Genomic DNA, 14,279 nt, shown 5'->3' on the forward strand with positions numbered 1-14,279 from the left:
ACATTGTGTGCAGGGTGATGCAGCCACATCAGGTGAGGACTCACCTGAACGACACTGCTGATGACCTGAGGCAGCATGTTGAGTGGGAACCGCAGGATATTGAAGAGTGAGAGGGAGACAAAGGCTTTCTGTGCATCCAACACGTTATTCTCATCTATGTACACATACACCGCAAAGGATGTCATGGCAACCTGCAAAACAATACACACTGGGTAATAATATTATGAAGTCAGTACTGTGCTGACTATTGTGAGAACAGACACCTGGCAAACGTGACTCCCCACCAACACAAGCTGGGGGTGTTTGGTAAACACTCCCCACCAACACAAGCTGGGGGTGTTTGGTAAACACTCCCCACCAACACAAGCTGGGGGGTGTTTGGTAAACACTCCCCATCAACACAAGCTGGGGGTGCTTGGTAAACACTCCCCACCAACACAAGCTGGGGGTGCTTGGTAAACACTCCCCACCAACACAAGCTGGGGGTGCTTGGTAAACACTCCCCACCAACACAAGCTGGGGGTGTTTGGTAAACACTCCCCACCAACACAAGCTGGGGGTGCTTGGTAAACACTCCCCACCAACACAAGCTGGGGGTGCTTGCAGTAAACACTCCCCACCAACACAAGCTGGGGGTGCTTGGTAAACACTCCCCACCAACACAAGCTGGGGGTGCTTGCTGTAAACACTCCCCACCAACACAAGCTGGGGGGTGCTTGGTAAACACTCCCCACCAACACAAGCTGGGGGTGCTTGGTAAACACTCCCCACCAACACAAGCTGGGAGTGCTTGGTAAACACTCCCCATCAACACAAGCTGGGGGTGTTTGCAGTAAACACTCCCCACCAACACAAGCTGGGGGTGCTTGGTAAACACTCCCCACCAACACAAGCCGGGGGTGCTTGGTAAACACTCCCCATCAACACAAGCTGGGGGTGCTTGCTGTAAACACTCCCCATCAACACAAGCTGCTGGTGCTTGGTGTAAACACTCCCCATCAACACAAGCTGGGGGTGCTTGGTAAACACTCCCCATCAACACAAGCTGGGGGTGCTTGGTAAACACTCCCCATCAACACAAGCTGGGGGGTGCTTGCTGTAAACACTCCCCATCAACACAAGCTGGGGGTGCTTGCTGTAAACACTCCCCATCAACACAAGCTGGGGGTGCTTGCTGTAAACACTCCCCATCAACACAAGCTGGGGGTGCTTGCTGTAAACACTCCGGCCTGGACTCTTGATTTATCTTCTCCATGCCCAAGACATTTGTGGATCCAAGTTGCTGACTGACATGGACCCTGAATCTTCTGAGATAGTGTACATGAGGGATATTATCAAGTGTTACCAATGTCCATGACCAACCCTCAATCATCTTTGTGACTTCTGCAAAAAGCTACTAGATGCAGGAGATGATGTACGGAGGAGGTTACAGTGTTTCGGGATGGATCGTACATACCTTTATCAGAGGATTGTACACGTTTGGAACCTGCCACCAGCGGGCTGAGCGACACAGAGTGGGCACACACACACACACACACACACACACACACACACAGAGTGGGCACACACACACACACACACACACACACACACACACACAGAGTGGGCACACACACACACACACACACACACACACACACACATGGAGTGGGCACACACACACACACACACACACACACGGAGGTGGACAGGCTTTAGAATACTAAAGCAACCAAGGGGCACAGCCATGAGGAAAGCAATGTGGACAAGGCCGAGGATCCACCAGTGTCAGTCTGTGGATTAGACCAGAGGTCCTGGTCCCTTACTGCTTGGGTCTTCCTCTAGTTAACAGAGATCTTTACCCAGGTTGGAGTCCAGTTATAGCCAATAGACAATAGGTGCAGGAGGAGGCCATTCGGCCCTTCGAGCCAGCACTGCCATTCACTGTGATCATGGCTGATCATTCTCAATCAGTACCCCGTTCCTGCCTTCTCCCCATACCCCCTGACTCCGCTATCCTTAAGAGCTCTATCCAGCTCTCTCTTCAATGTATTCAGAGAATTGGCCTCCACTGCCTTCTGAGGCAGAGAATTCCACAGATTTACAACTCTCTGACTGAAAACATTTTTCCTCATCTCAGTTCTAAATGGCCTACCCCTTATTCTTAATCTGTGGCCCCTTGTTCTGGACTCTCCCCAACATTGGGATCATGTTTCCTGCCTCTAACGTGTCCAATCCCTTAATAATCTTATACGTTTCGATAAGATCTCCTCTCATCCTTCTAAATTCCAGTGTATACAAGCCTAGTCGCTCCAGTCTTTCAACATATGACAGTCCCGCCATTCCGGGAATTAACCTAGTAAACCTACGCTGCACGCCCTCAATAGCAGGAATATCCTTCCTCAAATTTGGAGACCAAAACTGCACACAGTACTCCAGGTGCGGTCTCTCTAGGGCCCTGTACAACTGCAGAAGGACCTCTTTGCTCCTATACTCAACTCCTCTTGTTATGAAGGCCAACATTCCATTGGCTTTCTTCACTGCCTGCTGTACCTGCATGCTTCCTTTCAGTGACTGATGCACTAGGACACCCAGATCACGTTGTACGTCCCCTGTTCCTAACTTGACACCATTCAGATAATACTCTGCCTTCCTATTCTTACACCACAAAGTGGATAACCTCACACTTATCCACATTAAACTGCATCTGCCATGCATCCGCCCACTCACACAACCTGTCCAAGTCACCCTGCAACCTCATAGCATCTTCCTCACAGTTCACACTACCACCCAGCTTTGTATCATCTGCAAATGTGCTAAGTTACTGACGATGAAGGGGGCGGTTGTCCAGGTGAAGGTGGAGAGGGCGTTGAGATAGGCTGCCTTTTTCAGGATACTCAGCTCCTGTGCGCGGATGGCCAGGACCTTCTGTGCGAACGACTCCTCCCAGGCGTACAGCTTCAGCACCTTGATACCATTCAAGATCTCGTCATCAGCTTGATCCGCGAGTCTTTGTACTTCATCTGTTCAACCTGCAGAGCACAAGGGCACAGGATCACATCACACGGTGTGCCAGGGACACAGCAACATGTGGCACCATGGTTAATGCCCCAATGAGCCAGGCATGGGGTCACATCACACGGTGTGCCAGGGACACAGCAACATGTGGCACCATGGTTAATGCCCAATGAGCCAGGCATGGGGTCACATCCTCCATTGTCCCCTCACGTCATTAAACATGACCACCTGCTCCCCTCCTCCCCACCCAAACAACATCGTCAGTAATACCCAACGTGTCAAACTCCCCTACACCTTGTTAACATTGTATTGTTTGTCTCAAACTTATAAGAGGCATAGATAGGGTAGACAGTCAGAACTCTTCCAGGATGGTAATATTAAATCTAAATCTAAAATCTAAAAATTAAGAACATAGCTTTAAGGTGAAAGGGGCAAAGCTTAAAGGAGATGTGAGGGACATTTTTTTAAACACAGGGTGGTGGGCAAGAAGGCGTTGCCAGGGGTGGTGGTGGTGAAGATAAGATAGTGGCATTAAGGAGACTTTTGGATAGACACATGGATTATGCAGAGAATGGAGGGATATGGATCATGTGCAGACAGATAGGAGTTGGACTTGGCAACATTCTCGGCACAGATACTATGAGCCCAACAGCCTGGTCTTTGCTGTGCTTCTTCTATATTCTGCTGAGTGGGGACCTCTTAAACCTATGGTGCTGGGGTTTCTGAGTGTTTTTGGTCAGATACCTCAGCAGACTAGGATTTAACCACTGATCTGGGCTTGGAAACACACACAGTCCTGGGCCTGGTAGTGTTCCTTCTGTAACTGAAATGAGAACCATTTTTGCAACACTCTGGTAGGTTCCTAGTCACTTGTCCACAGTGTCGGTCCTTCCCATTCCAATTATATTGCCACAGAAAACTTGAATTCTCACATTGCACAGACAATTGAAAGCTGGTTGTTGAGGGATATCAGTCCAGTAACATCACTATCAGGCACTGCTCCACCAGGTATCAGTCCAGTAACATCACTATCAGGCACTGCTCCACCAGGTATCAGTCCAGTAACATCACTATCAGGCACTGCTCCACCAGGTATCAGTCCAGTAACATCACTATCAGGCACTGCTCCACCAGGTATCAGTCCAGTAACATCACTATCAGGCACTGCTCCACCAGGTATCAGTCCAGTAACATCACTATCAGGCACTGCTCCACCAGGTATCAGTCCAGTAACATCACTATCAGGCACTGCTCCACCAGGTATCTGATCGCATAGCGTGGAAAACAGAACTTTTCACTGTACCTCGGCACAGGTGAGAATAATAGACCTAACTTGGAGGAGATGGAGCTGGTTCTGGAGCAACTATACATGGGCCGGTAATGGAGGGGGTCAGTGCGTGTTAATGGTCAGATGAGAATGAAAGAGTGAAGGAGAATGAGAGAGTGAAGGAAAAACAATCGTCTGAGCAGGAAACGGGCAGGTGAGAGGGTGGGACAGGTGAGAGGGGTGTGGACAGGTGAGAGGGTGGGACAGGTGAGAGGGTGGACAGGTGAGAGGGTGGGACAGGTTGAGAGGGTGGGACAGGTGAGAGGGTGGGACAGGTGAGAGGGTGGGACAGGTGAGAGGGTGGGACAGGTGAGAGGGTGGGACAGGTGAGAGGGTGGGACAGGTGAGAGGGTGGGACAGGTGAGAGGGTGGGACAGGTGAGAGGGTGGGACAGGTGAGAGGGTGGGTCAGGGATGAGGAAGGAGATGGAACATGGAGGAGTTGAGGGAGCAAGGAAGACGTACCTGAAAGCTCCTGCTCTTCATGGCAATCAAGGCATTGAAAGGGATCAGGAGAACCATCACGGCAACACCAGCCAGAACCGAAGGGCCGAGGTACTGGAAGAGCAACAAGAGACACATTAATGCCCACAGCTGCCCTCACGAAGCATGGCTGCCCATCTCACACCGAGTGAAGGCGTACGTACCTGCCACAGGAAGTACAGAGCCAGGCAGATCTGGAGTGGTGCAGACCATAGCATGTTGAGGAAGCCCATCAGGTCCTGGAACCTCTGAGCATCAACAGACATCAGGTTCACGATCTCCCCAACAGTAGGACAATCGCTTCGCCGAGTTAGTGATGACCAAAGACTGAAAAATTAAACATCACATCAGCAATCTTCATTTAGAGATCACTCCCATCTCCCCCCCCACCCAGGATCCCTGCCCCGTGCCCGCCCGCAACCCCGCCCCCACCCGCAACCCTGCCCCGCCCACCTGCCCCACCCCTGCCCCGCCCACCTGCCCCAGCCCCGCCCACCTGCCCCATGCCCGCACCGCACCCCCCACCCTGCCCCCAGCCCCGCCCCCCCTGCCCCGCCCCCTGCCCCCCCTGCCCCACCCCCCTGCCCCTGCCCCACCACGCTCCCATGCCCCCCCCCCGCTCTTCCCATGCCCCGCCCGCGCCCCCGCCCACGCCCCATGCCCCGCCCGCGCCCCCCAGCAACGCCCCTGCCCACGCCCCCTGCCCGTGCGCCATGCCCCGCCTGCGCGCCCCCTGCAACGCCGCTGCCCACGCCCCCCTGCCCTGTCCGTGCGCCCATGCCCCGCCCACGCGCCCCCTGCGCGTGCCTCCTGCCCCCCTCCCTCCCCACCGGCCCTGTGCGGGAGAGACTGAGGAGCACCAGGCAGGTGTGTGTCTGACTGCATCCTGTACGGGTGTCGGGGTTTATGGAGAGAAGGCAGGAGAATGGGGTTAGGAGAGAGAGGTAGATCAGCCATGATTGAATGGCGGAGTGGACTTGATGGGCCGAATGGCCTATTTCTGCTCCCATCACGTATGACCTTGTGATCTTCCACCTGATGAGTTCATATCCTTGAGTTTCCTGACATCCCCCATCCTCAGATACTTCCACAATCTTCAGGAGAGTCAGAGGCATCTTGATCAAGCTTACTCCATGGAAGTTTGACAAGCCATGCTTTGAGCTCCTCAATGTGGTGGAGACTCAAACCTGGTCTTAAAAGGGATCATTTTACTGATAGCAGACCACTTTTTAAAATTTACAAATCAGGTTCTTCAAACGTGGTAAATAGAACTGATGGGTAGAGTGGTTTATGACGAGCATGTTTATAGTTTATAGTTGGTGCAAAGGTGGAGGATTTGACGGGAATGGAAAGCTTATCTGATGCTTGATGTGGGCAAGGGGAGATTTGTTTGCTGCCTTCAATCATGTGCAGCAGTTTGCAGAAGGTCAAAGCTGTAACTGTTTAGAATATTGCCAGTGCTTTAGTGCTTGGTGCAAGTTAGTGTGAAAGGGCACAGTGACTGGAGATGTAAACGATACCAAGGTGTGGCAGAGCAGGCGGGCGGTGTGGCAGAGCAGGCGGCGGGGCGGTGTGGCAGAGCAGGCGGGCGGTGTGGCAGAGCAGGCGGGCGGTGTGGCAGAGCAGGCGGGCGGTGTGGCAGAGCAGGCGGGGCGGTGTGGCAGAGCAGGCGGGCGGTGTGGCAGAGCAGGCGGGCGGATGTGGCAGAGCAGGCGGGGTGGCAGAGCAGCGGCGGGCGGTGTGGCAGAGCAGGCGGGGTGGCAGAGCAGGCGGGCGGTGTGGCAGAGCAGGCGGGCGGTGTGGCAGAGCAGGCGGGCGGTGTGGCAGAGCAGGCTGGCGGTGTGGCAGAGCAGGCGGGCGGTGTGGCAGAGCAGGCGGGCGGTGTGGCAGAGCAGGCGGGCGGTGTGGCAGAGCAGGCGGGCGGTGTGTTTGTAGGCAGTAGACCAGCTACAGGGGCATGTCCACCCTCGCTCACGGTACATCACTCACCTTGCGGTAAATGGCTCCAACGATGGCTGTGCGCAGTCGCATGCCCGTCACAAAGCCAATAGTGGAAGTGCTGGTGGAGGAGGAGTGTTTGTAGGGCAGCAGACAAGAACATCAGGATGGCAATCGCATAGCCCCACCACACCTTGGATGTCGGGTCGTTAATGAACGATATCAACATGCTGGTGGGAGAGAGGCAAACAGCGTGATCAGTGACAGACCTGGGCGACAGCACCGGCCACACCGGCCACACCGGCCACACCGGCCACCACCGGCCACCACCGGCCACAGCGACCAGCACCGGCCACAGCGACCAGCACCGGCCACAGCGACCAGCACCGGCCAGCACCGGCCACAGCGGCCAGCACCGGCCAGCACCGGCCACAGCGACCAGCACCCGGCCACAGCGACCAGCACCGGCCACAGCGACCAGCACCGGCCAGCACCCGGCCACAGCGACCAGCACCGGCCACAGCGACCAGCACCGGCCACAGCGACCAGCACCGGCCACAGCGACCAGCACCGGCCAGCACCGGCCACACCGGCCAGCACCGGCCACAGCGCCCAGCACCGGCCACAGCGCCCAGCACCGGCCACACCGGCCAGCACCGGCCAGCACCGGCCACATCGACCAGCACCGGCCACACCGGCCACAGCGACCAGCACCGGCCACACCGGCCACAGCGACCAGCACCGGCCACAGCGGCAGCACCGGCCACAGCGGCCAGCACCGGCCACAGCGGCCAGCACCGGCCACAGCGTCCAGCACCGGCCACAGCGACCAGCACCGGCCACAGCGACCAGCACCGGCCACAGCGACCAGCACCGGCCACAGCGGCCAGCACCAGCGGCCACACTGGCCACACCGGCCACAGCGGACAGCACCGGCCACAGCGGACAGCACCGGCCAGCACCAGCCACAGCGGCCAGCACCAGCCACAGCGGCCAGCACCAGCGGCCACAGCGGCCAGCACCGGCCACAGCGGACACAGCAGCCACAGCGGCCAGCACCGACCACAGCAGCCACAGCGGCCGCCTCACCTGCCCCCAGCACCCAATGCTTCTCAACACAAGGAATCTGAAGGCAGCTTGGCACAGTAGCATCACATTGCAGTCACCCTGGGTCAGCATGGATGAGTTGGGCCAAAGGGCCTGCGTGACTCTGACCCAGGCTCATCCCTGACCTCGGGTGTTGTGTGCGTGAAGCTGGGACCTTCATTGTGAGACTAATGTGATTTGGGCACTGGGGCTGGGACGCTACACTGGCCACTGGCCCCTGGCCCCTGGCCCACCCTCGTGTGGACACTGGGAGAATCTAGTAGTGGCACAGGGCATCTTGAGGGGATTACAATAAATTGGGGTGCAGGATTAAACAAGTGGGTGCTCCACGTCTGCTTCCATTCTGTGTGGGTTTCATCTTTCACTTCCTCTTTCCTGTCCCAACTCCCCACTTCATTGGCACCTGACATGGACATACCAGGATATCAAGGAGCAGGCTGGACTTTCTGCCTGTCTGCTCTGGAGCCTTGAATGGAGACCTGGGAGTGGGAGTGGGAGAGAGTACAGAGAACCAGAGGGGCCAGGAGCAGACTGGAATAACTGCTCCACCTTGCCGGATGGAGTGGGGCAAGATTCTGTTTGAGACAAGGAAGTGAGAAGCAAGGAGTTAATGGGGCAAACAACTGGAAAGGGCAGGGCAGAAACGTACTTGAGAAGCTGTGGGTTGACAAAGGACAACAAGTCTTGGCATAGCTTCAGTGCTGATCCTAGGAGGAAGTAAGGAGCAAAGGTCTTGCAGAGCGCTGTGAGGAATGACGGATTCTTCTGCTGCACCTGTTTGGGGAAGAGGACCTCTGCTTCGTGAGCCTCGCAGTTCATGTTGCTCAGCACTGGAGAGCACTGGCTGAAGAACACCTCCTGCTTCCTGGCAAAGGGAGAAGCACAGAGCAGCAATTCATGACGGCACATTCATACAACAGCAAGTGTAGCAAGCTGTCGACTGGCCCCATCCTGTAACCCTCTCCCAGTTACCCCCCCTAAACCCCACCATTACAGATTGCAGCCTGCAACTCATTCCCATGTGTCTGTCATTCAATATGATCCTCCTCAACCCATCAATTAGATGCCAGCCTGTCTTACTCATTGTGAATCCAAGCCTGTACCTCACTCCTGGCTACCTGTAACACAGTGTACAAACGTCTTCATTACATTGCAGCTGTTATTTAGCCCTGGTGTCTGTAACATTGCATGTTATCTTAGTTACGAGTATAACTGTTTTACAAGGATGTTGCCAGGACTTGACATCGTGAGCTATTTGAAGAGGTTGGGCAACCTTGGTCTTTATTCCTTGGAGCGTAGGAGGCTGAGGGTGATCTTATAGAGCAGAGGCCTCCAACCTTTTCAGCGTGAGGGCCACATTATATATTTGACACATTTTTGCGGTGAAGAAGTGTGAGTTTTATAAATTTAATAAACTCAAAAAAGTTTAGACTGGGTTACGTTAGATTAGATTAGGATAAATTAAACTAGGTTAAGTTAGATTAGGTTAGTTTACATTAGGCTTATATGGCAACAAATAACTAATATTCAATTTTTAAAGAGCTTGAAATATTGGAATATATATATAGACCGTAGGTGTACAATTATTTATAAAACTGAAAAAATACAATGAACATCACTGGGAGAGAGAGAGAGAGAGAGAGAGTGGGGGGAGAGAGAGAGAGAGTGGAGGGGGGAGAGAGAGAGAGTGGGGAGAGAGAGAGAGTGGGGGGAGAGAGAGAGTGGGGGGAGAGAGAGTGGGGGGGAGAGAGAGTGGGGGGGAGAGAGAGTGGGGGGGAGAGAGAGTGGGGGGGAGAGAGAGTGGGGGGGGGAGAGAGAGTGGGGGGGGGGAGAGAGAGTGGGGGGGGGAGAGAGAGTGGGGGGGGGAGAGAGAGTGGGGGGGGGAGAGAGAGTGGGGGGGGGAGAGAGAGTGGGAGGGAGAGAGAGTGGGGGGGGAGAGAGAGTGGGGGGGGAGAGGAGTGGGGGGGGAGAGAGAGTGGGGGGGGAGAGAGAGTGGGGGGGGAGAGAGAGAGTGGGGGGGAGAGAGAGTGGGGGGAGAGAGAGTGGGGGGGAGAGGTGGGGGGGAGAGAGAGTGGGGGGGAGAGAGAGTGTGGGGGGAGAGAGAGTGGGGGGGAGAGAGAGTGGGGGGGAGAGAGAGTGGGGGGGAGAGAGAGTGGGGGGGGAGAGAGAGTGGGGGGGAGAGAGAGTGGGGGGAGAGAGAGTGGGGGGGAGAGAGAGTGGGGGGGAGAGAGAGTGGGGGGGAGAGAGAGTGGGGGGGAGAGAGAGTGGGGGGGAGAGAGAGTGGGGGGGAGAGAGAGTGGGGGGGAGAGAGAGTGGGGGGGAGAGAGAGTGGGGGGGAGAGAGAGTGGGGGGGAGGAGAGAGTAGTGGGGGGAGAGAGAGTGGGGGGGAGAGAGAGTGGGGGGGAGAGAGAGTGGGGGGGGAGAGAGGTGGGGGGAGAGAGAGAGAGGGGGGGAGAGAGAGTGGGGGGGAGAGTGAGTGGGGGGAGAGAGAGTGGGGGGAGAGAGAGAGGTGGGGGGGAGAGAGAGTGGGGGGGAGAGAGAGTGGGGGGGAGAGAGAGTGGGGGGGAGAGAGAGTGGGGGGTGAGAGAGAGTGGGGGGGAGAGAGAGTGGGGGGGAGAGAGAGTGGGGGGAGAGAGAGTGGGGGGGAGAGAGAGTGGGGGGGAGAGAGTGTGGGGGGGAGAGAGAGTGGGGGGGAGAGAGAGTGGGGGGAGAGAGAGGTGGGGGGAGAGGAGTGGGGGGGAGAGAGAGTGGGGGGGAGAGAGAGAGTGGGGGGGAGAGAGAGAGTGGGGGGGAGAGAGAGAGTGGGGGGGGAGAGAGAGAGTGGGGGGGAGAGAGAGAGTGGGGGGGAGAGAGAGAGTGGGGGGGAGAGAGAGAGTGGGGGGGAGAGAGAGTGGGGGGGAGAGAGAGTGGTGGGGGGGAGTGGTGGGAGAGGTGGGGGGGGAGAGAGAGAGTGGGGGGGGAGAGAGAGAGTGGGGGGGAGAGAGAGAGTGGGGGGAGAGAGAGTGGGGGGGAGAGAGAGTGGGGGGGAGAGAGGAGTGGGGGGGGGGAGAGAGAGTGGGGGGGAGAGAGAGTGGGGGGGAGAGAGAGTGGGGGGGAGAGAGAGTGGGGGGGGAGAGAGAGTGGGGGGAGAGAGAGTGGGGGAGAGAGAGAGTGGTGGGGAGAGAGAGAGTGGTGGGGAGAGAGGGAGTGTGGGGGGAAAGAGAGAGTGGGGGGGAGAGAGAGAGTGGGGGGGGAGAGAGGTGGGGGGGAGAGAGAGTGGGGGGGGAGAGAGAGTGGGGGGAGAGAGAGAGTGGGGGGAGAGAGAGAGTGGGGGGAGAGAGAGAGTGGGGGGAGAGAGAGAGTGGGGGAGAGAGAGTGTGGGGGGAGAGAGAGAGTGGGGGGAGAGAGAGAGTGGGGGAGAGAGAGAGTGGGGGGGAGAGAGAGAGTGGGGGGAGAGAGAGAGTGGGGGGAGAGTGAGAGTGGGGGGGAGAGAGAGAGTGGGGGGAGAGAGAGAGTGGGGGGGAGAGAGAGAGTGGGGGGGAAGAGAGAGAGTGGGGGGTGAGAGAGAGAGAGTGGGGGGGAGAGAGAGTGGGGGGGAGAGAGAGAGTGGGGGGGGAGAGAGAGTGGGGGGAGAGAGAGAGAGTGGGGGGGAGAAGAGAGAGAGTGGGGGGCGAGAGAGAGTGGGGGGGGAGAGAGAGAGAGAGTGGGGGGGAGAAGAGAGAGTGGGGGGAGAGAGAGAGTGGGGGGAGAGAGGTGTGGGGGAGAGAGAGAGAGTGGGGGAGAGAGAGCGAGTCGGGGGGGGAGAGAGAGAGTGGGGGGGAGAAGAGAGAGTGGGGGGGAGAGAGAGAGTGGGGGGAGAGAGAGAGTGGGGGGGAGAGAGAGAGTGGGGGGGAGAGAGAGAGTGGGGGGGAAGAGAGAGAGTGGGGGGGAGAGAGAGAGAGTGGGGGGAGAGAGAGGTGGGGGGGGAGAGAGAGAGTGGGGGGGGGAGAGAGTGGGGGGGAGAGAGAGAGAGTGGGGGGAGAGAGAGAGGGAGGGGAGAGAGAGAGAGTGGGGGGAGAGGAGAGAGTGGGGGGAGAGGGAGGGGGGAGAGGAGAGAGAGAGAGTGAGAGAGAGAGAGTGGGGGGAGAGAGAGAGAGAGTGGGGGAGAGAGAGAGAGTGGGGGAGAGAGAGAGAGTGGGGGGAGAGAGAGTGGGGGAGAGAGAGAGCAGTGTGGGGAGAGAGAGAGTGGGGGGAGAGAGAGTGGGGGGGAGAGAGAGAGTGGGGGGAGAGAGAGTGGGGGGGGGGAGAGAGAGAGAGAGTGGGGGGGAGAGAGAGTGGCCCCTCCCTGTGCTCCTACTCTCACCAGCTGCTCCCTGTACCCGACTCTCTCCACCCCCCTCTCTCCCGGGGTGTTTGGCAGTGGCCGGGAGGAGGAAGTTTCTTTGGGTTCGTTGTTTGTGAGGGAGCTCTGCGATGTCTGGTCTTGTCCCGGCTCTGGGTGGGTGGCAGCCCGTCTCTGGGACTTGTTCACTCAGAGGGTGGTGGGTGTATGGAACGAGCTGCAGAGGAGGTAGTTAAGGCAGGTACAGTAACAGGATGTGAAAGACATTTGGACAGGTTCAAGGATATGGGCCAAAGTTGAGCAAGATGGGTCTGGCTTAGATGGGGCATGTTGGGCAGCATGGACATGTTGGGCCGAAGGGCCTCCTGCAGCCTGTGGGTCCAGGTACTCCTGCCTGTCACTCCCAGCAACCTCTCATGTCAATGAGAACCTGGCTCCACCAAGTGGCCATGACAGTCAGCGTTACCTCCGTGCTTTCATCTTCTCTCTCTCCCATTCTTTCAGCAGCTTTGCCACAATGATATCCGACCTGTCGTCATTGTTCAATGCCCACAGATCCTTGTCCTCCAGGGGACGTTTGTAGCCCTGGATTGCCATTCTGTGGAGACAATTGTATTTATAGAGTCAGAGTTCGGCTGGTCTACCCAGACCAAGATAACCCACCCACGCCAGTCCCATCTGCCAGCCTTCCCTGTCCATGGAACTGCACTGGATCAATGTATCTTTTACCTGCCTCAACTACCCCCTCTGGCAGCTCATTCCATAAACCCACCACCCTCTGTGTGAAAAGGTTACACCTCAGATTCCTATGAAATCTTTCCCCTCTCACCTTAAACCTATGTCCTCTGGTTCTTGATTCCCCAGCCCAGGATAAAAGACTGTGCATTCAGATACTCCCAGCCAGATGCTGGCATCGAAGGTATTCACAGAGTGCTGGTGTAAGTCAGCGGCTCAGGCAGCATCTCTGCAGAGAAGGAATGGCTGACATTTTGTGTCGAGACTCTCGACCGGTAACATCACCCATTCCTTCTCCACAGAGATGCTGCCTGACCCGCTGACTTACTCCACATTTTGTGTCTACCTTCGATTTAAACCAGCATCTGCAGTTTTCTTTCCTATCGACGTTTTGCATCGATACATTGATCTATTGTTCAGAATCAGTAGAGCAGGAGGCCGCTGGACCTGTCGAGTTTGCCACTTCTGGTCTCCCAACACCATCTTCACAGCCCGGTCGGTCATTTGTGCTTGAAAGCCCGATAGGAGGCGGCCTGTGGCACGAACAAGGGGCACATTGCAGTCGCTGCAGAGAGAGGCTGTCCTCAGCTCAGCTCACTCATCATTCCCTTCTCTGTGATTGGACACGTGTCGCTGGGTCCCCATCCTCCTCAGATGTGATCATCTCTCCCGTCCTCATCTCATCATTTTATACTTCAATCTCATCCCTACAACCTACTGTTCTATGCTACGCATAGAAGATCTGAACTTGGTATGATGTCACTTTCTCAACCTGCTCTGGCATTCTCAATGAGTGGGCAGCCAAATCACTGGGTCCCTCTGCTCGTTCGTTACCCATTCCTTCTATACAGAGATGCTGCCTGTCCCACTGCGTTACTCCAGCATTTTGTGTATGTCTAACACAGGCAAATGAAAATAGTATAGATGGGCAGAAAAGGTTGGCAAGGTTGGCATGGAAGGGCCTGTTTCTGTGCAGTAGGACATTGACAAAGGGGATGAGTGTGAGTGCTGGGTCTGGGTGGGTGATGATCAGTCAGACTGGGTGCTGATGCCCATTTCTGTGCTGCTGCTTCCATAACCATGGTACCTCGTGGGGAGCGCCAGTAATCACTGCCCCTCTGTGGCTAAACGGCAGCATGTACAACACAGATGGCACCGAGCACTGAGGCACAGAACAAGAAACTGTCACCGACTCTAGACGGATATGATTGCGATCCTCCGAGCTGACGACAGTGGTGGCCAGTGGACCAGGGAGCTTCCGAGCCAGTGGACCAGGGAGCGCTGGGGCCAGTGGACCAGGGGGCGCTGGGGCCAGTGGGCCAAGGAGTGCTGGGGCCAGTGGACCAGGGAGTGCTGGGGCCAGTGGACCAGGGGGCGCTGGGGCCGGTGGACC

The 14,279-nt window shown here is 56.8% G+C and overlaps 1 pseudogene across 1 annotated transcript in view; it reads right to left on the bottom strand.

Annotated features, from left to right (window-relative positions):
• LOC144594760 (ATP-binding cassette sub-family C member 3-like) overlaps positions 1-14,279 on the bottom strand; it is a 71,073-nt pseudogene that overhangs the window by 954 nt on the left and 55,840 nt on the right. The window contains exons 7-13 of the transcript XR_013547422.1: positions 12,618-12,749; positions 8,501-8,716; positions 6,796-6,974; positions 4,971-5,133; positions 4,789-4,881; positions 2,809-3,011; positions 45-191 (exon numbers count right to left, since the gene is read on the bottom strand). The product of XR_013547422.1 is annotated as an ATP-binding cassette sub-family C member 3-like (transcript). The remainder of the gene's footprint in view (positions 1-44; positions 192-2,808; positions 3,012-4,788; positions 4,882-4,970; positions 5,134-6,795; positions 6,975-8,500; positions 8,717-12,617; positions 12,750-14,279) is intronic.

The sequence above is a fragment of the Rhinoraja longicauda genome, chromosome 6 (assembly GCF_053455715.1).
Source record: "Rhinoraja longicauda isolate Sanriku21f chromosome 6, sRhiLon1.1, whole genome shotgun sequence".
Taxonomy (NCBI): Eukaryota; Metazoa; Chordata; class Chondrichthyes; order Rajiformes; family Arhynchobatidae; genus Rhinoraja; species Rhinoraja longicauda.